General features: G+C 50.4%; 1 long non-coding RNA gene across 1 annotated transcript; it reads right to left on the bottom strand.

The window, feature by feature from the left end:
• Nucleotides 1-1274: 1274 nt before the first annotated feature.
• Nucleotides 1275-2992, bottom strand: LOC119305507. Its single transcript, XR_005148688.1, has 4 exons — nucleotides 2755-2992; nucleotides 2543-2638; nucleotides 1555-1650; nucleotides 1275-1441 (listed from the first exon to the last, which is right to left on the bottom strand). It is a non-coding gene; the product is annotated as an uncharacterized LOC119305507 (long non-coding RNA).
• Nucleotides 2993-10117: the final 7125 nt, after the last annotated feature.

Raw genomic sequence — 10117 nt, 5'->3', positions numbered from 1 at the left:
TGGAGGTCCATCTCGATTTCGCCGGGGCGGGTGGCGCAGCTGTGCTTCTGCAAGAGCTGGACGATGTGATCGGGGATTTCCGCAACGAACAGCTCCAGGTCTTCCGCGAGCATCTCCCTCTCAGAGGCCGTCATCTTCTTCTTCGTTGGCGCCTTCTTGCGATTGATCACAGGAACGGGAGGAGACGCCTTCCTCTTCTTGGCCGGCGGCTCCTCGGCCAAGAACCCTGGACGACTCTCCTTGACGCGGGGAGCCAACGGGGACGAGGCGGGAATTAGCACGGCGGCCGCCTTGTGGAGGAGGCCACGGACGGCGACGAGCTCTGCTTGGAACCGCTGCCGAAGGATCTGCATCTCCCTCGCGCGCTTCTGGCCGGACATGATGTCGATCTTGGCGGCAAACGGCTGGCCTGTCACGGAGCCGTGCTTCCTGGTGAGCTCCCCGCCGTAGGGGTAGGCAATCTCCATGGGAAGGGAACAGGGGACGCCGGTCGCTTCGCTGGGTAAGGGCTGGTGATTGGTGAAGGAGACGATGGGGAAGATCGGAAGTGCGAGAAGAGAAGTCAGAGCGAGGCGAGGGCAAAGGCAGCAGGTTGGCTGCCTTCCCTTTTATTGATGAGCTCAGGCCGATTCCAAACCGTGGATGCGTATGTGATGTGATCCGTGAGAAAATCGGATTTGCTTGCGTGCATTTGAAGCTTCGCGCCAAAGCTTAATTAAGCATGAATTGAGAGTTTGAGACCCTCGCCGGGCAACACTGCAACTCTTTCCTTTCCCGGCTCCTAATCCAACTCGAAGCAACCGTCTGGTTCTTCCACCTCCCTCGCCGCTGCACCGCACGCCCCAGCCACCGTGGTGTTCAGCCGGCGACGAAGGCCCACCTGAGCCGCGGCTGCCAATTTGCGCCGCCCCTGCTTACCTGCGCGCACCTCGACGGGCGGCGGCTCCACGGCTGACGGCGCGCTGTATTCCGCCACTCCGTCCTCTTCTGCTGTTGCCGTCTTCCTCTGACTCTGCTGCTTCTGTTAGTGGTGGTGCAGCTCCCGATCTTCGTACAGGCAGCCCCTGATCTTCTACTTCTTCGCCCAGACGACTCCGGCTCTGCTACTCGTGAAAGGTACCGGCGCCCCTGCCCTGAAATCCTTGTCATATGGCCAAATTGATGTGGAACTGATGTTAATTACAGCATCATGGCAGCATCATTGTATAGTGAATTTACTCTGTAATGAAATTATTCTCTATAGTGACTGTATATTGTCCCAGTGATGCATCCCCAAGTTTCAGAAATTTACCGATGCACTATCTATTGTCCCTGTTGAAATTCTGGCCTATCCGATACCATGGCACCATGCACAATTTTGTATCAAAACCCTTGTGAGCGCTTGCAGAAGACTAGTTCTGAATTTTGGGACATATTGCAGCGGAGGGCGTCGATATGGAACCTGAAAAATTGTAGCAGCACAACAAATTTGTGACAGGTGATGCATGTTAGTGCAAGTTCAGCGCTAGGTGGGTTCAGTACTTGTAAAGTGTTGCCAAATTTGGGCGCACTCACAGAGGCTGGGATAGCAGGGTTGTTTCGACACTGGATCTTCTTCCACTGGTGGGGGCACCTGACCATATATCATTTCGCAGCTCATGTCTTCAAAGTCTGAGATGTTGTTGGGTCAGTGAGCAAGATAATTATTAGCCAGGGCTGACTGAGTTTCAGTTGGAAAAGGCAGGAAACTCAGTTTAGAGAAAGCATGTACTATTTCAGAGAACAAATTCGTAGTTCATTTCATTCTGTTGGCCTGCATTAGCTAAGCATCAAGTGGACTTAACTGTTTTAGACAGTTTCAGTTAACTGTTTTATGTTTGCTGAAGAGGTTCACCTATAGTTTCAAAAATTATATATGCAATAATTTACAAGGAGCAAGTGATGTAGAGCAAAAATTCAGCAAATGATGTATAGTTTCAAAAATTCAGCGAAACTGAACCTACCCTATTGCTTCATGTAGCAAAGGCGGCAATGCAAGCAAGATCATGCTTGGTAACAATGGGAGAACAGGAAGATTCTTGAACACAAATTACTAGTCTGAACCATGCCAACTAAACTGTCTTCTCTTCTCTGGTCAGCCAACCACTAGCAATGATACTTAGCATATTTGAAATTTCCGCAATGTTGAATGGGAAGCTAATACCCAAATTGTGTGCATTTAATCCTTACACTGAGTACTCAATTTCAAATTCATGTTACTGAAATTTTCTCAACATGTTAAAATTGTCATGCTACTGAATGCTACAGAAATGCCAGGGAACACAAAAATGCTAGGGCACACAGCATTTAGAGTACTCTGAAATTCAGTTCTGAAAAAAATTGTTAGATAGTGGCTACACTAATCTAGAGTAGTATCCTAATCTGATGGAGTACTCCATTTAAAACTCCTAATCTAGAGCAATATCCTAAAATCATTCCTGGAATTGCTGGAGTATAAATCATTAATCATTGATCATTGATGTCTGAGTATAAATCATGAAGAGTAATATCCATGTAACTGTACCTGCAAGCTCCAAAACAAATTCAGCATTTCAATAACATTTCGCTACCTTCTGAACCCACATAGGCTGCAGGTAAAACAAGTTCCAGAACTTCTTCCCTGATCCATCACAAACAAAAGCAGATATGATAAGAAACTGGAGTGCCTAGAGGGCAGGGTGCAGAACTAAAATGTGAGTTGAGGAATCTGTCACTAGATGATGCAAAATTAATTACCGCTCTTGGTGTAGTTAATTAGCTGGACGGTGACCTCCTTCTGCTCCCTGATGGTCACCCTGGTCTTGTCAACAGTAGGAAAGGCAACAAAAGGATGCCTCATGACAAGTTTGCCAAGCACGGGGGCAGTATCTACACACAACATGACAAGTTTAGCAAGGTAGTTAACTATGCTGAAGGCATATTTCAAATGCAGTCTTCAGACTATTGCCATGTGGTGGTTGGCCTCCGACCCCTGAAGAAATCTGCAAGCACCAGCAAAATCAAACCCACATTACATCACCTAAGAGACTGACAAGAACACATGGGAAACTAAAGCAGAAGAAACATGGGAAAAACTAGCATAGCAAAAAATCACCCATGGCAAAGGAGAATTCGGCTACGCGCGGGGGAGGCGTCGGGCAGAGGAGCTTCGGCTACGCGCGGGGGAGCCGAGCAGGGGAGCTCCGGTGCGGGAGAGGAGCGGGGGAGACGACAGGGAGTTAGGGGCTTGTCGGGAATTCGCTTGGGTTTTTTTTCTGAAAAAAGACCATGGGACAATCTTTATCGAACAAAGAGAGTATTTAGAAACGGAGAAAGTATATTTGAATTCTTTGCAACAATGTTGGACTTCGGACCGTCTTGCGGCAAGAGGGTTGCCGCACCAGCCGTGTTGCCCGGTATGCTTGCAAGAACCGGTATGTTTGGTTTGATGTGCTAGAGGTTAAAGGTTGGGAAAACTTCACACCAACGACTCAAGCTACAATAGTGGTTTGGTGGACGGTGGCAAGCGAGATGTTGCAGGAGGTAGCAAGGAGGGAGGTGAACGCCCTAATCATCCTAGTCTTGCATTCCATCTGGAAGGAGAGGAATCGTAGAGTGTTCGACAACATGGCTATGACTAGGAACAGTCTGGCATCGCTTATCTGGGATGAGTGGAGTGTGTGGCAGTTCGTGTTGCGGCACAAACTAGCTGGGCGTGGTACGGTTGGATTTAGGGAGTAGTAAACTTGCAATGTAACCGGTGGTATGTGGTGCCTGGGGAGTGGGGTCCTCATAGGTCTCGGGTGCGCCGTTGTAAAGTTTCAAGTTTTTCTCTCATAATAAATCGACGCGCAAGTCTCATGCGCATACCATTTTTTCTTCTTTGCAACAATGAGCTTTCCTTTCTTGTAGATTGATGCGATTCTGTGATTCTATTCGAGATAGAGCTTCATAGCTTGCTCAAAACATTTGGAGGTGGGTAGCCTTGGATCTGGCAGCAAGACGATTGTGGGAAGGCTCTTAGAAGCAAAAGCAAGAAGAGTGGCGCCACAGAAAAGACGTCTGCAATTGCTTGATTGATGGTCATAAGTCTTTTGGGTTGTCCTTATGGCATGGCCTGCCTTTTTGGATTTGGCAGTGTATGTGGTCTCCGGCCGAGGTTCTCTCGTTGGGGGTTTCTTTGCGTTGTGGAAATATGGGGGTGGTGCTCATTGCATGTTGGGTATGGTTGTCAGATTGACCGTGTGCTTACTGGGTTGCATGCTCTATGAGTAGCCCGCGTGTGGTTTGTTTGTATCAGTTTTCGTTCGGTTTTATTTTAATTAAGTAGGCAAATATCTTCAGCTTTAATTAATCGGTGATGCAAATCTTTTGCCTCCGTTTTAAAAAAAAACTTTTCTTTCTTGTCATGGATAACAACTCCATTGGTTCCTTTTAGATGGTCTTGAATCAAAAGAAGCATCAAAGTTAGGCCGTGTTTGATTACTTTCTGAGCAAGGCCTAGTTGGAACGAGGAAAAACGAGTCAGGCTGAGCATGGCCTGGCTAAGAAAAAAGAGGCAAAAAACGATGTTGTCAAGTAGTTTCGTTGCGTGCATACGGGTCTTGCCATCATGAAAGAAATTTTCACACGGTGTTTGGTTGCAAACATTCATGGTGATTAGGAGTTAACAACTACACTTAACAGGGAGATTACAATACATGTGCTTCGGACGCAAACGAAACGACTATGGCAGAGGGAACCGCGGGCACGTCCACTGGTCAGCACCAACACTACTGCCAATGCTGGTGTACCAGCAGCCGCCCGCCATCGCTATTAACGAGGCCAGGCACAAGGACGGCACAACGAAAATGGCGGCCGCCACGAGAAGCAAGACAACTGATACATACATTTTGCATCATGTTTTTCTACTGTTATTTATGATGTTTTTATGCATAATAATGCTTTTTGGAGTAATTCTAATGCCATTTCTCTCATAATATGCAAGGTACACACAAAGAGGGAGAATTCCGGCAGCTGGAAATCTGGACCTGAAAAAGCTACGTCGGGCTACCTATTCTGCACAACTCCAAACAAGCTAAAACTTTATGGAGAATTTTTATGAAATATATGATGAATATTGGAGCAAATAAGTACCATAGGGGGCCCACCAGGTGCGCACAACCCACCAGGGCGCGCCTGGGCACAACCCACCTGGGCGCGCCAGGGAGCCCAGGCGCGCCCTGGTGGGTTGTGCTCACCCAGGCCCACCTCCAGTGCCCATCTTCTGGTATATAGGTCATTTTGACCTAGAAAAAATAAGGAGAGGACTTTCGGGACGGGGCGCCACGGTCTCGAGGTGAAACTTGGGCAGGAGCACTTTTGCCCTCCGGTGGCGCGATTCCGTCGGGGGAACTTCCCACCCAGAGGGGGAAATCATCGTCATCATCATCACCAACAACTCTTCCATCTTGGGGAGGGCAATCTCCAGCAACATCTTCAACATCACCATCTCATCTCAAACCCTAGTTCATCTCTTGTGTTCAATCTTGTTACCGGAACTATAGATTGGTGCTTGTGGGTGACTGTCGGTGTCAAAACCGGCGGATCTCGGGTAGGGGGTCCCGAACTGTGCGTCTAGGCGGATGGTAACAGGAGACAAGGAACACGATGTTTTACCCAGGTTCGGGCCCTCTTGATGGAGGTAAAACCCTACGTCCTACTTGATTAATATTGATGATGTGTGTTACAAGAGTGGATCTACCACGAGATCAAGGAGGCTAAACCCTAGAAGCTAGCCTATGGTATGATTGTTGTTCGTCCTATGGACTAAAGCCATCCGGTTTATATAGACACCGGAGAGGGCTAGGGTTACACAGAGTCGGTTACAATGGTAGGAGATCTACGTATCCGTATCGCCAAGCTTGCCTTCCACGCCAAGGAAAGTCCCATCCGGACACGGGACGAAGTCTTCAATCTTGTATCTTCATAGTCTTGGAGTTCGGCCGATGATGATAGTTCGGCTATCCGGACACCCCATAGTCCGGAACTCCCTCAGTAGCCCCTGAACCAGGCTTCAATGACGACGAGTCCGGCGCGCATGTTGTCTTTGGCATTGCAAGGCGGGTTCTTCCTCCGAATAATTTATAGAAGATTATGAACACCAGGATAGTGTCCGGCTCTGCAAAAACAAATTCCACGTACCACCGTAGAGAGAATAATATTACACCAGTTCAATCTGCTGACGTGTTTTGTGGCGTGACGTCACACCACTACCAAGCTTTTACTCGAATTGTTTTTATTGTACCACCTCAGCCCGTTTAGCGAAGCGGTTTCCTTGGCACGTCTTGTCGAAGCAGAGATCGTGTTCCCCTTATTCCGGGATTCCCATCAATACAGACATGGGTAACCCAACCGTGCCCGTTGCCACGCCCCCTCCATCGAAGGCGGGTTCCAAACGGTCACGGGGACGGCTCTTGGTATTCTTCCTCTTTATAATGAGACCAAGGCCCGTTCTTTTCCTTCAATCCTCTATCGAATCCGCCCCTCGCCCCGAGTTCCAACACCCAGGGCTCCAGATTCGGGTACCTTCGATCTTCGACAATGTCCAGCCCCGACCTACGAGGCCGGTGGATGCCCTCCTCCGTCACGGAAGAGGACGTGCTAAAGCTGAGAGATGCCAGGTAATTAACCTACGAGATTTCACATAGGCTGCCTGCCAGAGGGCAGGTTATTCCGACTCTCGAGCTTGGTGAGAGCGTCGTGTTCGTGTCTCACCTCCGTCGGGGGTTAGGCTTCCCGACGGATCCCTTCATGAGGGGGCTCATGTTTTACTATGGGCTGGAATTCCATGACTTGGCTCCGGAGTCCATCCTCCACATCTCATCATTCATCATCGTCTGCGAAGCCTTCCTCCGCACTACCCCTCACTTCGGCTTATGGCTCAAAACCTTCAACATGGAGCCAAAGATGATTGAGGGGCATCAGGCAGAGTGCGGCGGGGCGGTTATAAATAAGAGGAACGATGCTCCATGGCCCGAGGGCTCTTTTCAGGAGGAGCTCGGCCTGTGGCAGCAGGAGTGGTTCTATATCACCGCTCCCAGGGGCAGCAGGCAAAGGCCGCCGCCCGTCTTCTGCTCGGGCCCTCCACAACAGTTGACGTCATGGGTCAACAAGGGGCGTGACTGGGGGCCATCCAAAGACGTACCCCTGTTGCAGGACCGGATTCGAGGCCTCCAAGAAAGGGGGATCAATCTGGTCGTAGTGGTACAGGTTATGCTGATCCGGGGCCTACTGCCCTGCAAATGTCGCCCCCTCCGCCTGTGGGAATTTAATCGAGAGGGGCCACGAGCTCTTCAACACTTCATGGGTTTGATACCCGCGGAGATGTACAAACTGTTCTTTGGATCGCAAGAGATGCGTCCGGACTTGACCGAGGATGCTGGCCTAAGCTGCAATCGCCCGGATACTCAAGTAAGTAGCCCTGTGTCCAGACACATCGTCCATTTATTTATCGTGGGTTTGCCTTTTAGCCAGCTATCCCTTGGACAGGAGTGGATAGTGCAAGAAAAACTGATACGGTGTCCGACCCCCTCCCTGAGTCCATGCAGGATCCCGTGTTAATCAAAATGTTGGAGGTTGCACCTTCGGAGGAGGGCGAAGGGGGGCATAGGGGAACTACCACCTCTGCCAAAGAGGCTTTCAGTAAGGGAGGAATCGAGAGTCCCTCCTTCCAGGGGGAGAAGAGGACCGCTTCCGAAGACCCGGGGGTCAAGGCCTCAAAGCGGGGAAAGAAATCTGTACCGGAAGGTCCTGTGCCGGGAAGAGCCCCGGCTGTACTGTCTCCTCCGAGGAATCAGCCCTCCAGCGAGCCGTAAGTAAAAAAGGGGGAATTTTGTAATAGGGAACGCCCCTATATTATTTTCAAAGGTAACCGAAGTTTTCACCTTGTAGTTCGTATCTCAGCCCATCTCAGCAAAGCTCAACTTCGGGGGACCTTCGTCCGGAGATGATGGAGAGCGAGACGCCTCCATCTGCCGCCCTGTCTGGCGGGGCGGACAACCCTGAGGTGTCGTCACGGAGGGTCTCCCCGAGTCCGGCGGGGCCGGAGAGTCCGGCACCCGTTGGGGCACGGTCGGTGGAGCTGCAGGATTTGCTCAAGAGGGCGTCTATCTCAAAAGATCACCGCACATTAATGAGTATGGTGATTGAGAGGATCTCGTCCACCGAAAGCAGGTTGTGTGAGGCCGTCGGAAGTTTGCTGACGGGGTTTGAGGTACGCAAAAAATGACATACCTTTTGACAATTTTGCACATGAAGTGCGCCCTGTATAGATAGTAGCCCCTGAGACTTGGTATGCTGTCGAAAGCGACAGCGTGCCGAGGATCATAATCTCAGTTATAGATTGTCGCCTTTCCTATGCAGGTGGCGGAACATTCGGTGGCCAGCCGGACTGATGGAGTTGTCGAGCTTAAGAGGCAACTCAACGTTGCGGATGCGGACATCTCGTTGGTCAATAAACGACTTGATGAGTCACAAGGTATGTGGTTGCTTCGCGGTCGCCTAGTAAGGGAGCTGACGCCCATTTCTTACGATTTGTATGCTTGATGCAGATGGTGTTGCTGCTATGGAAAACCTTTGAGCAGAGCTTGCTCGGGCCAAGGAGCAAGCCAGAAAAAACGAAGCGGCTGCCTCGAAGGCAGCGGAAGAGCTAGAAGCCGAGAAGGCTGCTCACTGCCGAAGCAGGGAGGAGATGGCCGGAATGGCCGCGAAATTAAAAGATGCTACCGACCGCCTGGAGGTTCTTGAAAGAGAACGCCGAGCGGAGCAAGAGGACCTGAAGAAGGCCGACGCCGAAGCCAAGGATGCCCGTAGTGCAATGCGGGCTATGAAGGAGGAACTGCGTCAGGCCAGAGACATTGTGGCTGGAAAGCCCTTTATGCTGCGTAGGAAGTTCACGGATCCAAAGTATGCTCAGCTGGGCCGATTGTGCGGTGCGGAGGATCCTTATCTGGATTTGGCGGCGAGTGCGGCGGACGCAGTCGTGCACTTCCGAAGCCAGGAAGATCACGAAATGGAAGAGCTTTTCTGGTCTCAATTCCATAGTCCGGAGCGTCCACTTCCGTTGAGTGATCGGCTGGTTGAGTGGGCTGAGCTAAATAGATTGTCCAGACTTGCCATGACGGATGTGGTTGCTCATCTGTGGCCGGAAAGGCCCAAGCCGAAGAGTTATTTTGGCTTGTTGCAGCAATTCCTTGGGGCGGTGCCGCATATCGGGGCGATGAAGCGGTCGGCATGCATAGAAGGTGCACGGATGGCTCTCGCCCGTGTTAAGACATACTGGGCGGAGATGGATGCCACCGCTGTTGCGTCCCAGGGTTCGGACGAAAGCCGATTCCCCACCGAGCACTATTTTGAGGAAGTCCTGCAGGGCGCTCATTTAATAGAGTCGTAGTGCTCGAAAGATGTTATGTTTAAATGACATGTATGATTTCTGAGATCATGTTTATAATGCAATAGCTTTTTATACTTGTGCATTCAAGTATTGAACTATCTCCTGTGCGGCCGTATGTGTATGTATAATCTGAAAGATGGCAGTCTTTGGCTTCAGCCCCCACACACATGGCGCGGGGGTGTTTGCAAAAAAGGGGCACTTTTTCACACTTAATCCAACGTCTTGGTCCTTTTAAGGAGGTGATAGCGTAGCAAACTAGGCAACCGGACTATAATGCTTTATCACTTTCACTTAGCCATAGGAGCTCGAATGTGGGGCTACTATATAGCCCCTAGCGGCACCGCTCTTCTCCGAACTCGGGGTGCGTATGTGCCTGACCGGGAAGCTGTCCTTCGTTAAAGCGGAGGAATTCTAAGCATTCCAATGGTCGATCGAGTGGTTGACCAGTCTCTCGCTATATCATGACAGTCAGTTTTCGGCTTTCTCTACTGAGGTGCTCGCCCGGCCGAACCGGGGCACAATCGCAGTAGTTCTCCTGGTGCCGCGTTAGCCGATGATACGGAGCGTAAGGCAGCAAAACACAGGAGCCGGGCAAACCCAACATTTGACCAAAGACATGATTCGGAGCTGATGCATATAAGGCCTAACTCGAGACGCCGAACACTCCCTGAGGTGTTCGGTCTTTAT

The sequence above is a fragment of the Triticum dicoccoides genome, chromosome 5B, assembly GCF_002162155.2.
Source record: "Triticum dicoccoides isolate Atlit2015 ecotype Zavitan chromosome 5B, WEW_v2.0, whole genome shotgun sequence".
Lineage (NCBI taxonomy): Eukaryota > Viridiplantae > Streptophyta > Magnoliopsida > Poales > Poaceae > Triticum > Triticum dicoccoides.
The sequence above is the reverse complement of the archived record's forward strand: the minus strand, read 5'-3'. Positions and strand labels throughout refer to the sequence as shown.